Consider the following 15,953-nt stretch of genomic DNA (forward strand, 5'->3'; position numbering starts at 1 on the left):
TCTTCCAATTTATGTAATCAAAGTGTTAGCTATTCAAGAAATGAGATGTGATCCTAAAAATGATATAATATTGGATGCACTAGTGGGAAGTTTGACAACATTTGAGTTAGATAATTTTGATAATTACATGTTCCTAACTCTAGTAATATTGAGTTTGCATTCCAAGCCAAGTTGTCACTCAAGAAGAAAGCTGCAAAGTCTAAAAGAAATATATCTAACAATGAAAATGAACATGGTTCTAATGATGATCTTAAAGTCAATGAAGCATTCCTTGCAAGAAGATTTCCCAAAGGAAAATGAAAGTACAAAGGCAAAATTCCTTTGATTTGCTTTTCTTATGAAGAAGTTGGTCACATTATTGCAAGGTGTCCAAACAGATAAGGCAAAGAATGAAAGAAGCATCACAAGTAAAAAGGAAAGAATGATTTCAAAAGCTACAAAGACAAAGGTAAGAAATATTGTTACATGTCTAAAGATTCTGATAGGAGTGAAGATGAAATGGTTTACATTGCTATTAAAGATGAATCAGATGATGAGAATGGTAAGATGACCCTTATCTCACATGTTAATAAGAATGATACATGGATTATTGATAGTGACTATTCTCACCACATAACTAGTGATAAATCTAAATTTGAGCACTTGGAAAACTATGATGGTGGGAGTATTAGATTTGGAAATGATGAACCATGTTGTTTGAAGGGAAAAGGTTGTATTGCACTAAAAAATGATCTAAGATATGATAATGCTTATTGGGTTGAAGAACTAAAGCATAATCTACTTAGTGTGGCATAATTGAATAACATTGGATTCAAGGTAGAATTCATGAATAGAAAATCCAAGCTGCTAGATGGAGATGGAAATCTAGTTGGGACTGGTAATCAAACAAGAGGTAATCAATTCTACCTAGATCTAACTATAAATTCAAGTTTCATAGCTCAAGTAGAAGAAAGTTGGTTATGGCATAAAAGGTTGTGTCATGTGAATTTTGATAACTTGGTCAAGTAAGAACAAAAGGGTTAGAGGCATTCCAAGCTTGAAGAAATATGATATGAGCATGTGAAAGAATTGTCAAATTGGAAATATGGAAATGACAAGTTTTAAAAGAAAGAACTATCATTCTAAAGAATCCTTAGAGCTGGTTCATGCAAACCTTTGTGGACCTATTGGATTACAAAGATACACTGGAGATAAATACTTTATTTTGTTTGTTGATTATTATTCAAGGATGATGACATTAGTGTATTTAAAGGATAAATTAGAATCTTTTCAAAAGTTCAAATGGTATCTAGCTAGAGTTGAGACAGAAACATGAAAGAAATTGAAATGTTTAAGATCAAACAGAGGAGGTGAATTCATCTCTAATGAATTCAATGAATTATGCAATGAAAGTGGAATTAAAAGATATGTATCTACACCTGGTACACCTTAGCAAAATGACATTGCTCAGAGAAGGAATAGATCAATCATAGATTGTACAAGGACACTAATGATAGATAATAATGTTTCTATCAAATATTGGAAGGAAGTAATCAATACTATAGTTCATACCTTGAACCAAGTTCAATTGAAGAAGGACTCAAATCAAACACCTTTTAAATTATGGTATGGCTATAAACCTAATGTGTTTTATTTCAAAGTATTTGGAAGATAGTGTTATATTCTGAAGGAGTCAAGAAAAGTAAAATTTGATGTGAAAAGTGATGAATAAATATTCTTGGGATACTCCAATAAGAGTAAAGCATAAAAATATTTAAAGGATAAAAGCACAAACATGTGTCATCTATTATAACTTGAAACATGATATCAAAATGTGATAGTTCAACATTAATGACAAAAAAAATGGCATTTGTGTTTAAAATATGAAGCTGATGTAAACTAATGAAATGTGTAGAATTGGATGAATTTTATGCCTGTAATTTTTATAACTTTTTTGAATAATAATTTATTCATTATATTTTATTTTGAATTCCCTTTTTTAACTATAAAAAATATAGGGTGTAGTTCCCATCAAATAAGTATATGCAAATCATGTTTTTTTGTTTTGATTTAAAAATGGCTTATAGATGACATGTATAGCTAGTGAACAAAAAAAGAAATAATTTTTTCTAATGTATATTTTCTTTGTTATAAGTACTCAAGTTTGACCTTATCAAAATCTGACAGTTTTTTCCTCTCATCAAAACTTCCTTATCTAATCTATACCTTCTTGAAAAAAAATTACATATTTGTGAAGAGGATTCTCTCCTATAGAGATAAATATAAATTTTTAATTTTTTTGATAGGATTTACTAGTTTTTTTCCTTTTTTGAGGGAGCATCTTCTAAAATGTTGAAATATTGACTTATAATATTTTGAGATTATAACATATTATAACTAATCAAAACATTCAAAAAATTATATAATGATGATATTGAATTTGAGATCTATAAAAGGGTATTTTTAGTTTTTGAAAAAAATTGAGTTTTGATAGAGAAATGAGATTTGAACAAAACAGGTTTTGGTATCATAAATGGTGACATAGATCTATGATTTTACCCTAAATCTATCTACTCTCAAAGTATAGAAAGTGCACATGTGAAGATTGATGAGTTTACAAAAGAGTCTAAAGAACAAAATAGAAAATAACCTAAAGACTACAAAAACATTGTTTACTATGAACCTGATACTATACCTAAAGTTCAAGAAAATAGCAGTCAACACTCTTCACCATTTGAGTCCTCAAAATCCCTAGTTCAACCTAAGTTGCTGCTAGTGCAACCTAAGTCATAATAAGAAGGACCTAAGTTTCAAAAAATATAAAATGAGTCATCTAGTGGACCTAAGTTATAGATAGTGGGACTCGAGAATAATTTAGAAGATCATGATGAACCTAGTAAATTAAGAAAGAAGGATCCTAGACTTGCTAGATACGTCAAAAGACATAATGCACCTAATAAAATCAATGGAGATTAGTAAGATGTTACAATGACAAGGAAAAAATTAAAAGGTACATGTTTACTTATTGAATTTGAGCCTAGATCTATCAAAGAAGCATTAGAAAAAGAAAGCTAGATAGAGGCAATGAATGAAGAAATTTTCCAGATAGAGAGGAATAAAACTTGGGCTCTTGTTCCTAGGCCCAAGGATAAGAATGTAATTGGAACAAAATGGGCATTCATAAATAAACTAAATGAAAATGGAGAAGTTTCAAGAAACAAGGCAAGATTAGTTTGCAAAGGTTATGCTCAAGAGGAAGGTATTGACTATGGAGGAACTTTTGCTCCTATTGCTAGGCTAGAAAGTGTTAGAACACTCCTTGCATATGAAACACATAAAGAATTCAAAGTATATCATATGGATGCGAAATCAACATTCTTGAATGAAACCTTAGAAGAAGAAGTGTACATTGAGCACTAGAAAGTTTCATTGATCCTAGAAAAAGGGACATGGTTTATAGACTACACAAAGCATTATATGGTCTCAAACAAGACCCCAAAGCATGGTATGAAAGGTTACATAATTATCTCATAAAAATTGGTTCTCAAAGAATTAATGATATCCAAAGCCTATACATCAAAGAAGGACCAAATAAGAAGATTGTGTTGGCATAAAATATTTTTGGATGATACATTATTTACTAGATATGATGATTTGTGAAAATATTTTTATGTGGAAATAAGTACAAGGAATTTGAAATGTTAATGTTTGGAGGGATAAAATTTTTTGTTGTATTATAAATTCAGATGAAGGATGGTATCTATATTACTCAATCAAAATACATCAAGGAGACACTAAAGAAATTTGGAATGGAGGATTCTACACCAATTCGAACACCTGTGTCTATTGGACATAAGCTTTCCAAAGATGATGATTTCAGAGAGGTAGATTGAACTACAGATAGATCAATTATTGGAAATCTTCTAGTATGTGGTACACACAAGACTTGATATAGCATTAGTAGTTGGTATGGTAGATAGACTCTCGACTAATCCTAAATAAAATCATTCACTAATGCAAATTGGGCTAGAAATGTTGGTGATAGGAAGAAAACTTTTTCTTGGAAAGAGGCTAGTATCTTGGACAAGCAAGAAACATAAATGTATTGCTCAGTCTATAGTAGAAATAGAATTTTTTTTGCAGTAGTCAATTATTCCAACATTATGTAGTTCGAGCAACTATTGTTAGATATGAAGGAGGAGATCAAGGACCCAATTGTCATCTTCTATAACACTAGTGTAATAAACATATCCAAGAATATAGTGATGCATACCAAGACCAAACACATTGTAATAAAATATCATTGCTTGAGAGAATTGGTGCAAGAAAAGGAAGTAAGATTGGAATATGTGAATACAAAAGAACAACTTGCAAACATATTCACCAAGACATTACCTAAGGATGCATTTTTGTATCTAAGAAGTAAGCTAGGGGTCACTCCCTTGTCTAAAGCTCAATAATTAGATTTTATTAATGCATCAACTAAGTATGTTAAAGATTAGACAAGTTGATGTAGTATTGTTAGAGTAGATTGCATATGAATTTGTATATCAAGGTACATGGAAACTAAATTGATTGTTGTCCTTGGCATAATATGTCAAAGAGGGAGAGTTTGTTGTCATACATGAAAGAAGTTTTATTCACAAAAATATTATATTTGATATGGAGAATTTTTTGTTATATATCAAAGATGTCAAAGAGGAAGAATGAAATTGAGTTGAGATCAAGGAGACAGAGTTTGATACTGCAGTCTTTGCAATCATAGATTGATGATAGAGGTAGTTCACACTAATAGAGGGAGTTCTCATGGAGGATAATTATAATGACACAAAGGATATTATCCTTCTATTTTTCTCTAAAAATTTTTATGTATCATGACATTTTTGGAAACATTATGATAGGCTAAGTTATTGAGAGGGGAGGGGTGAATTAGTAACTAAGAAAACTTTTATCCCAATTAGAAATTAATCCTTTATGTGATTTCCGATATAATTGCATGCATGTGAAACTAAAAACATGAAAGCATACACAACACTTTAACACAAGATTTGGTGACACAAAAACCTTCCAAATAGAAAGTAAAAATGGGGTGGGGATGATACCCACAAGCTTTAGTACTATAGTATAAAGTTGGCCTATTAAGGCTTATAATGATCACTTCTAATGATCTTCCCTATTAGGAGCAAAAAGGACTAGGTCCACCTTGCAAAAGCATTCACAAACATACAATGAAGTATGCACTCGATAAAGAGATTTACATAAGACTATTAGGTCTACCTTGTTAAAGGATTTCACTGAACTATCTGCTAGGATGAAGCAGTGGCTGATTTTTGATTTGCAACTTGGTTTTCCAACTAAGATTCCTCTGAGTGTACAAATCACCTTGCTATGATAGATGAATCTTTTCTTCTCCTTATACTATTGTGGCCTTTGTAATTTTCTCTTATGCTCTTCTCTAATGATTACATCACTTCTCTTTGATGATCTAGATGTGATACAATACATTACATATATATCAATCCAATTACATAATTATAAAGTTGACCACAATACAAGTGCACAAAAATATTACAAAGTTGGCCAAAGTGTAGAAACTCAAGTTCTAAAGACTAACTTAGTGAGGTTCTGATACTCAACATTCACTGTCAATGCTTGACATCATCATGTACTCGGTAGACATAGAAGCTTGGTCCATACTAATCACTTCCAAGTAGTCTTGAACTTGGTCTACACTAGTGACTTGGTGAATACTATGAAACTCAGCATATAAACTGAATCACTTGATTCACAATGCATAGCTCAGTCAATGCTATCACTTTGAGCTCAATATAAATCGAGTCTCTTGGTTAACACTAAGTAGCTCAGTTAACACTGAGTAGCTCAGTTTTCAGTGGTAAACTTGGCATATACATAGATGCTCAGTTTATATTGCTAATCATCACCTTTGTAGTAACAACTCGGTGCAAACTAAAATCTATCCAAAAGACTCAGTAGCAACTATGGAACTTAGTAAAAATTGAAATGCTTGGTTAATACTGTTAATTTTACAATATGCTTGGTATAAGCTTACAATCTAAATAAGTGTATGCCACTAATAACAAACATGACTGAAATGTCAACAATCTCCGCCTTTGGCATTAGTGACAAAATCAATAAAAACTAAATTATCCATCACTTTATGTCTCCAACTCAGTAGAGTATATTGTTTTTGAGATTTTTCAAACTTGGTTTTGTGAAGGATACATTTCTATACAAGGTAATGCTCCCCCATACATAATATACAGTATAATATATATCTTCTCTATAAATTCAATTTTTCTTCAATTTTCTTCCCTTTTTATATCTTATCTAATCTTCTCACATCTTCTCCCCCTTATATCTCCTTATAACTTTTATAACTTCTCCCCCTTTTTGACATTAATGCCAAAATGAGAACAGAAATCTAAGCGTGCCTTCAATATGAGTGCCAATGTCTTGTCCTAATTCTCTTGCAAGACCTTGCATGTGTGCAATGCAACCTGCACTTCTATTGACAATTCAATTATGTGGTTTGCAATAGAGAAATTATTGTCATGGATGAGCATTTTTGAATCTGTAATACGCTTTTGTAGTGCATCCATGTTAGGGAGAACCATATTCTGAATATCTATCAAGGTTAATCTAATTCTTGCCTCTTCTTTGAGCAGTTCTACTTGCATATCTATCAAAAATTTGATCCTATTAAAATGAGTAGAGCTAGAACTCGGGTCAAGATACAATTGTTGTGCACTTGCCTTTACATCCTCATCAATTTTAGACAATTTATCTTTTATTTTGTGAAAATTGATGTGTCACATAATTTACCAAAAAGTAATGATACATTAATACAAGAGGTTTCTAGAGAGACCAAAATAGTAGATAACTCTACTTGATGAATGGAAAATTATTGAGAAATAAGTTCTAAAACTTTATTCTCAAACTTTTTCTTAGTTTTCTATAATAATTTATCTTGTCCATCCAAATCTTCATTGTATTTCTAGACTACCTTCGCCAACTGATACAAAATTGGTTGAGAAGTGTCAACCTCTATGCCTAGAGCCTTTGCTAGAATGTTCTTTGCATCCTTAATGATTTTGAACTCATTATTTCTTTCTTCTCTTACTCTTTTTTGCTTGGCTTTCTTTTGAAGAAGTTCACCAAAAATTTGCATTTGATCTGGAGTTAGATTTGAGAGGTCACATTTTGGAATGATAATCTCCTCATAAAGATCTATATCCTCCTTTTCTTTTCCTTTCCTCAAAAATTTTGTGCTTGGTTGAGGCTTGGCCTCATCTGTCCTTGTACTTATTTCTTATGTACTAGGAATTGAAACAATTGTTGAATAGTGGGACTCACTACAAAAATGGATACTACACTCATTGAAATACTAGTGGTAGGAATAACTATTGTAGAAAAAATTGATGTAGAGGGTAGAACTTGTAGCTCAATAGATGAAGTGTTAGGAACTATTATCAGTGGAGCACTAAGCTAGAATAGTGCAAAGATTGATTGGATGTTTGTACTTGTAGTGTTGGTCATAGTCAATCCTACTAAAGTTGTCTCCATACTTGATGTTATCAATGTTTTTATTGGAGAATGAGGAAGTGAGGCTATAACCTCTGCAACAATCTTAACTAGGTTGGTTTCCTCAACATCTTGTGTATCTTCCTTTGTGGGCTCCTACTCGTGTTCCTCTTCATCATCAAAATTATCAAAATGAGTTACTTCTTCATCATCTTTCTCGTCATCTTTTTCGTCCTGATCATCATCATCTTTATCACTTTCACTTACAACAATATTGTTCAATTTGTGAAGAAGATAGACATTCTTCCATGTGTTTGTGGCGGTCTTCACAACATGCTCTATTTCATTCAATAGAATGAGACAAGTATTGAATCTTAGAGTTAACTTTTCTTCATTTTTCTTTAAAGATTCTTTTACCTCCTTGTCATTCAAATTTGGCATAAGCCACCTCAAGGTATGGTCATGTATATATTTTTTAGTTTTCATTGCATGCTTCCATCTTGGCTTGATTTTATTCATTAATGCATCTGGAATGTGCTAAGTAAGCTAATCAAGTGAGTATTTCCACTTAACCATCTTGGATATCAATATATATTCAATCTACTTCTACTCATTAGTAGTTCTAGTATTATATTTCAATACCTTGAAGTTTTTGATTCTAGAACCTAATTCCAATTCTTTCATTCTTTCTTCAAATGTGGGTGGAGACCCCTTAAAAATTATGTCTCCTTCTTTTTCTACTTTCTTTCTGGAGGATCTCCCAGTGAACATGATAGTGGAAGTCTTGACAGGTTTGGTAATGATTACCTTACCCTTTTTTTAGTGGCTCTTCTTCCTCTACTTCTTCATCCTCACCTTTATCTTTAGTTAACAAGAGAGTAGAGCTAGTTTTCACTTTGGAAATCCTCTTCTTGCCCCTGCTAACTACCTAAGGGAGCTTGATCTCCAATTCTATCTAGGCCTTTGCCTCATTGTAGGTGCCAAAGTAAGCAACCTTGGGGTCAACTAGCTCATTTATTAGTGTATCAATTATATCTTTTGTTTCATCAATATTCACCTCATATCCTAGAGTTTTCGCCCATGCAATTCTAGGCCTAATTGCTTGAATGTATACCTTGTCACTATCTACCAAAAAATAAACATCATCTTTATAATCCTCAACTAGCTTCTTGGGGATTCAAAATCTGTTATTCATTTTCTCCTTGAATGCATCAAAATAATTTTCTAGGATACTTGTATAATTTTCTCCCATTTTAGCAATGTATTCATTAATCTGATAGAGTACTAGCACATCTTTCCTCCAAACAATAGTACATTTTGATGGAAAGAATTTCCAAACATAGAGAAATAAACATGTCAATAGTGAGCCAAATTTACATGGATTTTTATTTGATTTCTTAATGCTCTCCATGTTTTTGTTGAACTGATTCAATAGTAACTCTAACAAAGTTATTCTTGACTACATTGTAAGCCAAGTCTATAGCTTCACATGACACACTATTCAACCTACTAGACTTGTATATCTTGTGTGCAATGATGTGAATGCTGAAATTTAGTTCCATGTTAGTCACACTACTTATTTTCATTCCTCTTCCATCCCACTGGGCTAGGGTTTTCTTTTCTAGTTCAACCCAACTTAGGGTTTGGTTGTTTTGGCTTTTGATAACACAGGGAGGCTGGTGATCCCATAGATAATTTTCTTTGTGATCAAAATTGGTTGCTCCAACCAAAACTAACCATTATGTACATGACTAAGGATGTATCTTATCCACTTAATTTCAAATTCTTGTGGCACATGTAGAATATATATTAAACCTTTTGCTTCTAGATGTTGGTGTTCAGGTTTCAACATGCCATTAACACATAGTTTTTCTAGGGTTTCATCCATCTCTAGTGTACCAATATCTTGAATTACACATTTTAAATGAGAATAGATGTCATTAATAAATAGTACCTTAGGAGGGATTTGAGATTGAGCTCCACTCAGATCTAAGGTTTTTGCAATTGTAGGAGTTAACTTGAAATTTGGTGCTTTCCATTCTACACCATGAACCAACATGTCTAAACCTCATTTCGTCTTGATGCTGGTAGCTTCCATCTTTGCTCAATAGGGTTTGAGAAAATTTGAAAACTTTTGGTAACAATTTGCTCAAATCACTTGAATTCTCTTAAAGATTGCTCTGCACAAATAGCTCTTGAAAATTCATGGTGAAAAATGACTTTGATTTCATTCCTTTTATTGAATTTTTTCATAAATGCCTAGTAAAAATATTAGATCAAATTGATATACTATTGTCCACATCACTAGCATTTAATACTTAGTGGAGTCTTTCATTACTCGATAACCACATAAGACTTAGTCACTCCCAACCTTGTTCGGTAGAGTCTGTAGCTTGACTACACTTAGTAAGGAGGGTAACTTTGTAGTAACTAGTATTTTTTACTCAATGATCCCTTTTCATCTTAAATGATGAGATGGATCTTTTGTTTTTTGAACTAGAATTGATTTAGATGTTTTATTTAGTAGCCTAGTTCTAGTCTTCTTTGAGAAATCAAGTGGAAATGGTGGAGTCACCCAATTCTTGAGTGACATGATCATGATTGCTTGGACTTACATTATCGATAGACTTTGGAACCCATTTTTGTCTCATTTGTTTTATGATGTTATCAACTTTTTCCTTCTTTTCATCTTCTATTTTTCTAGTATTCATATAGTTCTTGGCAAGATGATCAAGTTCTGTATAGGTGAAACATCTTATGGTAGTATCTCTTTTCCTCATGTGATGCTTTACACAATTCATTGTATTGTGTCCAAACTCTCCACAGTAATGACATCTGCACCAAGTGTTATAGTCCCAACCAAATATAGCTTTTACAATCTATTCTATTGGATTCAATATGTTGGTTTTGCATTCTGATGACTTGTGCCCATGCTTCTTACATTTGTGACATTTGCCTTCAAATCTTGATTTTTCTTTGCATTCATTTGCTCTATGACCATGCTGATTACAATTGTAGAATTTTCCATTGAAATTTTGCTTTCCCATTACCCCAAAATTTGTTTGAAGTATGACCTATCTTACCATAGTGACTACAAGTAGGTTTTTTCTTTTGAGCTCCTTGCTTGGATGATTCACCTTCTTCTGTGTATCCAAATCCTACTTTCCCTTTTTTTTTCTGAAATGACTTTGCTCATTCAATTGATTCATGTCTTCTTGGGATTTCATCATTATTCCATTGGTTTATCTTTCAATGTTTAGATCATTCTACAATATTTCATTCTCTAATCTTAGATTCATGATTTCTTCATTTGCATTGAAGAGCTGATCAATAAAGTCTGCTTGCTGAAGGGATAGGTGTTGAATTTCATTGTTCTTTCCTTCTATCTCTTCTCTTATCTTGTTTTTCTCTTCCAAGACTCACACAATCTTACTGATTGAATTTCTTGCTCTCTTCTTAGTTTTCTTACTTCTTCTTGAAGAGTACTATTCTTTTTTGATAGTTATTTGATTGCTTCATTAGCTTCATCTGAATTGCTTGAATGGATGTCTTCAATTCTTTCTTTAATGTAGAGTGAATCATTCATCTAGATTGCAAGGTCTTTTCTTTATTTAAGGATTGAGAGAGTTTCTCTTTTGCTTTTTTGAGTTGTCCAATGGCCAATTCCAAATCTAGCTTCTCATTGTTAATAGCCTTGTCAAGTTTGAATACCTCCATTGCCTTTGATCTTTTCTCAAGTTGTTAAACTTTTTGCTAAGAACCACATAGCTTTGATACCAATCATTGGAAATATTATGATAGGCTAAGTTACTGAGAGGGGAGGGGTGAATCAGTAACTAAGAAAACTTTTATCCCAATTAACAATTAATCCGTTATGTGAATTCTTATCTAATTTCATGCATGAGAAATTGAAAACATGAAAGTATACACAACATTTTAACACAAGATTTGGTGACCTAGAAACCTTCCAAATAGAAGGTAAAAGTGGGGTGGGGATAATACCCACAAGCTTTAGTACTATAGTATAAAATTGGCATGTTAAGGCTTACAATGATCACTTTTGGTGATCTTCCCTATTAGGATCAATAAGGCTGCTAGGTCAACCTTGCAAAAGGATTTGCAAACATACAATAAAGTATGGACTCGGTAAAGAGATTTACATAAGACTGTTAGGTCTACCTTGTTAAAGGATTTGACTGATCCACTTGTTAGAATGAAGTAGTAGCTTATCTTTGATCTACAACTTGGTTTGCTAAATGAGATTCCTCTAAGTTTACAAATCACCTTGTTGTGATAGATGAATCTTTGTTGCTCCTTATATTATTGTGGCCTTTTTAATTCACTCTTCTACTCTTCTTTGATGATTACATTGCTTCTCTTTGATGATTTGGATGTGATACAATACATTACATATATATCAATCAAATTACATAATTACAAGGTCAACCACAATACAAGTATACACAAATATTACAAAGTCATTCAAAGTGTAAAAACTCAAATTCTAAAGACTAACTTGGTGAGGTTTTGATACTCAACATCCACTTTCAATTCTTAGCATCATCATGCACTTGGTAGATGTAGAAGTTTAGTCCATACTAATCACATCTAAGTAGTCTTGAACTTGATCTACACTGGTGACTTGATGAATACTATGAAACTTAGAATATAAACTGAATCACTTAATTCGTAATGCATAGCTCAATCAATACTATCACTTCGAGCTTGTTATAAACTGAGTCTCTTGGTTAACACTAGAATTATATCACATCAACTATGAACTCAGTAAGCATTGAAAAACTCAGTTTGCACTAGTAAACTTGGCATACACTGAGATGCTCAATTTACACTAATGATCATCACCGTTGTAATAACTACTTAATGCAAACTAAAATCTATCCAAATGACTTGGTAGCAACTGTAGAACTCAGTAACCTGAAATGCTTGTTTAATACTATTAACTATATAATATGCTCAATATAAGCTTGCAATCTAAATAAGTGTATGTCACTAATAGTAAACATGACTAGAATGTCAATAGACATGTTGTGTTAACATCAATGCCAATGAGGGAGATTGTTGGATACAATCATTTAATTGTATGTTATTTTTTTTGTTACATGAATATCAAGTATATTATGAGAAATTAGTTTATGTCAAGCTCACTTAGGAGTCAAAGGAAGTTGTAGTGTATGACGAGTGTCTCAGTGTTAACCAAGTTCAAAGCAAGTGTTAACTAAGCTCACTTGGCTATGAGAGGGAGTTTGCAAGAAGATAGTATCTACCAAGCTCACTTGATTACCAAAGAAAATTTGGCATGGAACAAGTGTTAACTAAGCTCACTTGGTTACCAAAGGAAGTCTGAAGGAAAATCATTTCTAAGTTAGTCTTGACTGATTTGGGTTGGCTAATGAAGGAATTTCATGTATCAATTTTGTTGGTTAGTTATAGCCAAATCATGGGATGAATTTCATTTGTTTGAAATTGTATTCAAGCTGACCTAACAAGGTAAATGATATAAGTGTAAGGTCAAGTTAAGGATTGAATTGTAGAAAAGGATGAGAAGAAGAAGCATGGGATTGAAAATATAAACCAAGGAAGCAAACTAGGAGTTGATCAAGCTGTAAAGAACATTCTGATCAAGAAGGATCAAGTATTCAAGCCTGAATAGAGATCTAAAATCAAAAAATATAGTTTGCATTAGAAATTAGGTCATATCATTGTTACTCTCTAATAATTGTAGCAGTGAATCAAATCTCTTAACAGAGTTAGCTTGATAGCTATTTGCCAAATCCTCTAACAAGGCCACTTCTAACAAGGTGAATTAAATAATTTAATAGGATTACACCTAATAATGTGTTTTGTAACCTTTAATAGGGTTGGCTCCTAACAAGGCTTACTTCAAAAGAGTGAAAAATAGTAACTAGTTACAATTGGTGGTTTTTCCCAAATTGGATTTCCATGTTAAATCCTAGTGTCTCTTGTGTTCATGTTATTTGCTTTATGATTCTACAACTAAGTTAATTAAGTTTAATCACACATAATATCATAAGATCTACATATTCAATGTTTAAAAAGTAACAATTCATATATGAATTATTAATTGGGTGTTTACCAAGTGACCATTATTCTTAGTATGAACCGAGTTATTGTGTTAACTAAGTGTTTCAGTACTAATTGAGTTACAATAGCATTTTAGTTTCAATAGACTTTGGTTTTTGTTTTGTATTAACATCTAAAGGGATCTGGGATTTATTTTTGTGGTAACTAATTTACCCCTCCCCTCTTAGTTACTCTTATATTTCCAATAGGAAGACTTCCACTCATCTCCTTCTCTAATGTGAAATTGATGGTATCCACTCTTCAGATCTATCTTTGTGAGATACATAGCTCCACTCAAACAATTCATATTATCATCCATCCTTGGCAATGGAAATCTATACTTGATTGTGATCTATTGGATAGCATGAGAATATATGCACATCCTTTATTCTCCATTCTTCTTTGGTGCTATTACTGCCGATACAACACATGGACTCATAGCTCCAGAATCAGCCCCATCTGTAACAACTCATGCACTTGTTTGTTCAACTCCTCACTTTATGTTGGTTTCATTATGTGTGTTTCCTTATTTGAAAAACTAGCTCTTGGAATCAAATCCATTTAGTGACTAATCTTCCTTACCAGTGGTAATACATCAAATACATTATCTAAGACAATATCAGGAAACTTTCCCAACAAATCTACAATTTTTGCAAGTATCTCCTCTACTTCTTCTTTATGATCTTTTGGGATTACAAAAAAAAACATATGCTCATGCTTCATACCTTTGAGAAAATTCTTTCACCACTAGATACCTTTGTTTCTTTCTCCTTCAATGACTTCAATTTATGTTTCACTCCATCATTTGTCAGAGTGTAGGTAACTACTCACCCATCATGTACAAAATGCTTGCCAAATCACCATAGCCTATCCAGAAACATATGACATATTTTCAAAGGTAGAATATCACAAAGTACCTCATCTTGGTAGCTTCCTATCTCAAACTTCACTTAGCATTACTCATAGACCATGACCTTGTGGTCATATTGCACCTAGGCAATATGACATGGACGTGAATATTTTTGCCTCTTCAACTTCAACTTTTTGACCATCCTTTCTGACAGTATATTATTAGTACTTCCACAATAAATTATCACATCATAACATGTATCTTCACATTTTTACTATGTGTGAAACAAGCTCCTTCCTTGATTAGGTTCATTCTTGCCACTTAGCAAGACTCTTTTATTAACTAGGACTCCTCTTTCAATATATTTGGAATGTGATGATGTGGCATCTTCATCAACATGTACAACTCTACCCTAGCCTTTAGTTCTTTTATTAGTTATTAGTCCTTCCTTTTCATTAGGAGCATTCAAATGCTTTATGCCTTTCTTCTCCATAGTGAAAACATTTTCCATGAAAACTTCCTCTTCTAGATCCTTGCACTCTACCTCTTCCCCTTTGATTACTATTGTTATGGTCATGGAAATGATTGGAATTATTTACCGTTTGGTTATAACTACTACTATTGGCCTCATCCTTGTTCTTCTGATCATCATTTCAGCCTCCATATACCATTCACTAGATCTTCTACTATGATCTCTTCCACTACTCTTGTTATCATATTTCTTTGTTTATTTCTCCTCAACTCTTAAGGAAAATTGGTATGCCTCCTCAATACTGGTCATTTGAACTAGGCTTAGCTCCTCTTGAATTCTTTGCATTAACTTTCTTCTTATCAACTTCTACATGGTTAGTTTTTATGAGAACTCATTAGAACTCCTTGATATACTCTTGAACAAATCTTCCCACCTAGTTCAACCCTTCTATTTTCTTTAGTAGGTCAAGCTTATCATTCATGGGAATGAAATTTCACTTCAATTTAGCTATCATCCAATCCCATCTGGTGATTTTGTCCTTTCCTCTTCTATTTTTCTCAAACTGAGTTTCTTTCCACTAGATCTTCGCATATCCCTTCAATTTTTCCTTCAAAAACTTGACCCTATCTGGATCCTTATATCATCATACTCAAAGTATTCCTCCAATTCATTTATTTGGTTGATTAACTCCTCTAGGCAAATATTTTCAAAAAATGTGGGAACCTTAAATTTAGGTCTTTTTCCAATCTTGGAAACGGTCTTGAAAATTCTTTCTTCTTTTGGGTTTAAAACCACTTCTACTTCACCATTTTCTTATTCTTCATCTTCATCCTCACTTTCATCTCTTATGGTAAAATTTATTCCTCTATGCATTTTTTCTTCCAATGCTTGCATCTATCTCTAGAGGGCTCTAAAACTATCAATTATAACACCTACACTTAATCCATCATGCTATCTTTGTGGAGGCATTTTTGTGCTTCTGCTAAAACCCTAGTGCAAACTTCCTTA

Source organism: Cupressus sempervirens, chromosome 5, assembly GCF_028749045.1.
Source record: "Cupressus sempervirens isolate cs-2001-9-10 chromosome 5, ASM2874904v1, whole genome shotgun sequence".
Classification (NCBI taxonomy): Eukaryota; Viridiplantae; Streptophyta; class Pinopsida; order Cupressales; family Cupressaceae; genus Cupressus; species Cupressus sempervirens.